This window comes from Denticeps clupeoides, chromosome 4 (assembly GCF_900700375.1).
Source record: "Denticeps clupeoides chromosome 4, fDenClu1.1, whole genome shotgun sequence".
Lineage (NCBI taxonomy): Eukaryota > Metazoa > Chordata > Actinopteri > Clupeiformes > Denticipitidae > Denticeps > Denticeps clupeoides.
The window spans coordinates 18203335-18206960 of record NC_041710.1 but is presented as its reverse complement, the minus strand read 5'-3'; positions in this window follow the sequence as shown (position 1 = coordinate 18206960).

Below are 3626 nucleotides of genomic sequence, written 5' to 3'. Positions count from 1 at the left end.
ATTTATGTTTTTTTTTTTTTTTTTTTTTTTTTTTTACATTCAGAGTTTCACACACGTTTCTCTCTGTTTCTGTTTTAAATCATTTTGCTGCCTCCTATTGTTTCTTAAATCACTGTTTAAAAAGGGGGTTTTCAATACAAGTGATACTCACTTGACAGTGTACTTATCAAAATCATGAAAATTGTAGATATCGTCACAAACACGCAACTCATATCATATATCTGACGAGAATTGTTACAGTTCCTATAATAGCACATTTAGGTTATGTTGATTGTATAACCATAATCTTAATGCTATTTCCAGGAAACATTTCCAGAATGTCAAGTTCCAGGTTCATTGTGCTCAGATCATTTCCTTTGGTTGTGTTGTATCGTTGTATCACCAAGGACATTGAAATGTACCATGCCATTTTTATTATGACGTTTTGTTCACTTTTATAAAGGTCCAAAATCACTATTCTGAACCCATTTATGCCTGGTCTTTTGTTACAAAGATAATTTGAAACACTCTGGTGAAATTTAAAATAATAATAATTATTATTATTATAAATAAAATACCCATTGTATATTACATTTGTCTGTAATCCTTTGTGGACAGATTTGTTGACAGAAATGTTGAGCTTGTGCTCTCTAGTACCACCTACCGGACACAATAAAAACGCCAGCCACTGCCAGACGTTCTAATGCCAGTCATCAAAGTGAATATCTACATTCTACAGTCATCAACAGTGCACCTCTAGCCAAAAGGTCGAAAGAAGATATTGGCCTATACTGACTGCATGTAGTCAGTGTAGGCCAATATGAAATGTGCAATGCAAAATAATTCTACTCCTGGAGGCTGCACACAAACTTTGTCCCCAAGGATTTCTTGCTCTCTTCTCGAGCATTGGCAAGTCCCACATTCATCATGACTGAGTGGATGTAGCTTTTATAGTGAACACACAAGCAAATGCTTCTAAAAAGTAGCCCTCCCTTAGGCCATATACTGTATGAAGCTGTTATAGTACTCATTTTAGTTTAATATGGAAAAAAAATATCCTCCACTCATTGCATTAATCCTGGAAAATATCATTTATAACAAGCCATTTAGTCTTTGAAGAAACTTTATGGGTTTAAATTCTTCTTTTCTTTTATCTTTCTGAATGCTTGTTGTGTTTACTATGTTTATATATTTCAGCTGAGTTTATTAAAGCCTTGTATGTGTTCACATGACACACATTCAGTGTAGAATTTTTTTTAATGTGTTTCTGCCCCGTGTGACAACACTAATTTGGGATTTTCTACAGAGAGAGTAACCTGCATGGAGAGTAACCTTCAGAGCACGAAGATGGAGAGGAGCCTTCCTCAACGACAGACTGATGCCTACCCCTCATAGGCAGTCATGATTACACAATAAATTAACACATAAACTCCCCCAATGGATATTTACAGCTGCATAAGCTGGTAGGCATCACTAAATCTCTGGTGGTGACAGGAATTGGTGCTGTAAAAGACGATATGGCCCTCAGCACAATGTCATCTAACAGTCAGATTTTGCTCAAGATCCCAATACAAGGGTAAGTGGAGGGTCAAAAGGGGTCACTGTAAAAGTCTCTTTTTTGTGGTTTATTTCAAGCAATGTTCCCTTACAACATGTATATCTGATTGGCTCATGTCAGCAAGATGAGCTAGCCAAGTGGGAATCACGATAACCCGGGAGTCACTATATAAACATTTGCAAAATGAAGGAAATTAATTTCTTAAGTGGCTGACATTGGCACTTAATAGGGTAAAAGTTAGGGCTAAATGAGGCTGAGGCAGAATGCAGGAAACTCATACCTGCAATTAACATACGTATAATACTATGTAATAAACTACTATTTAAAATACATTTGAAGTGCTAGTTGGAGGATTTGAAAGAAAAGACTTCCAACTATACAGTTCCTGACAAAAGTCTTGTCTCTTGTGTACAAATTGACCTCAAGTGCCACTGAAATGTATTTCTTTTAGATTTTTTTTTTTTTACAAGAAATGGCTCGTTTTATTCCCAACAGCTTTTGTAATAATGTTTTAGTGCAAAACGAAACTGTCAAAAGGTATTCTAATATTCAAAGTTTGGTAAAGCCCATTGAGTCTATGTCTTGTCATATGTGACTAATAATGGATCAAGTAGGTGTCAGGTGTGTATATAAAGAAGCCCAGACCTTCACTAGACCTTCACATCAACTGCAACTAGACCTCTGCAAACATGCCTACGATTCACCCTGAGACCTTCAATGTGTCTCAGTGTCAAGTACAGAGGATAAAAAAAAAACAAAGATTTGAAGAGACTGGAGATGTTTTTGACAAGCCCAGGTCAGGCAGACCCCGCAAGACAACTGCTCGAGAGGACCGTTTGATGGCTCAAAAATCCAAGGCCAGCCCATTTTCCACTGCAGCAGAGCTCCACAAGACCTGGTCATGTGAAGTCCCTGTGTCAACCAGAACAGTTTTTCAGATTCTGTCTCAAAATGGCCTATATGGGCTACTCACTGCCCAGAAGCCAGCACCAAACAAAAGATCATTGAAAAACCGTGTGGTATTTGCCAAGGCCCACAACCTGCTAAAAGGATGGATGCTGGAAAAGTGGCAGAAGGTGGATTTTTCAGATGAATCTTCTGTTGAATTACCCATCAGTGCAGTCATACAAGATATTAAATTTGGATCTCACAGCACCACTACTTTGCTGACATTTTTGTATTTGCAGTAAATTTGTTCAATTTCTGTACAGGTGACAACTTTTGTTGCTGGCACATCCAGTGAAACACCTGCGTTCACACACCAGAAAAGGAATCGTCTGGCACTTCCTTGTAGAATAAACGCAAAAGGGCTTTCTGTGAAAATACTGGTGTATGTAAGCCACCTGTTACAATACTGAGAGTGCATTGGACATGCAGACACAGTTTGCCGTGACACTACGTGCAGCACAAATTAGTCTGAAAATAGCTCAGAATGTGGGCATAACAAGCTCTGCTTGTGCTGGACGTATTTACCTTCGTCCGTTGGCTAGTAAACGCATACAGGACGGCTGCTGAAATGTGCTCTTCAGTCAACACGGCCGGGGGTATTTGCATTCAGAATTCAGAATCCCCCACACAAAGAGAAAGTTCTGTACTGTTAATTATTTTTAGTGAAAGTGAAGTGATTGTAAAACACTGCCGCACAGCACACGGTGACACAACAAAATGTGTCCTCTGCTTTTAACCATCACCCTTGGTGAGCAGTGGGCAGCCATGACAGGCGCCCCGGGAGCAGTGTGTGGGGACGGTGCTTTGCTCAGTGGCACCTTAGCAGATCAGCAGATCAGGATTCAAACCGGCAACCTTCTGATTATGGGGCCACTTCCTTAACCGCTAGGCCACCACTGCCCGTTTACCCTCCACACATCATTATTAGATTCTTTGCAAAAAAAAAAATGAGGCAGCTAGTTCTCAGACAAAACATTCTCAAAACATCGCCTTACGTTTATATTTAAATGTCTCCTTCACATTTCTTCACACTTTGAAGCCCAATAGTTACATTTACAGCATTTATCAGACGCCCTTATCCAGAGCGACTTACAATCAGTAGTTACAGGGGACAGTCCCCCTGGAGACACTCAGGGTTAAG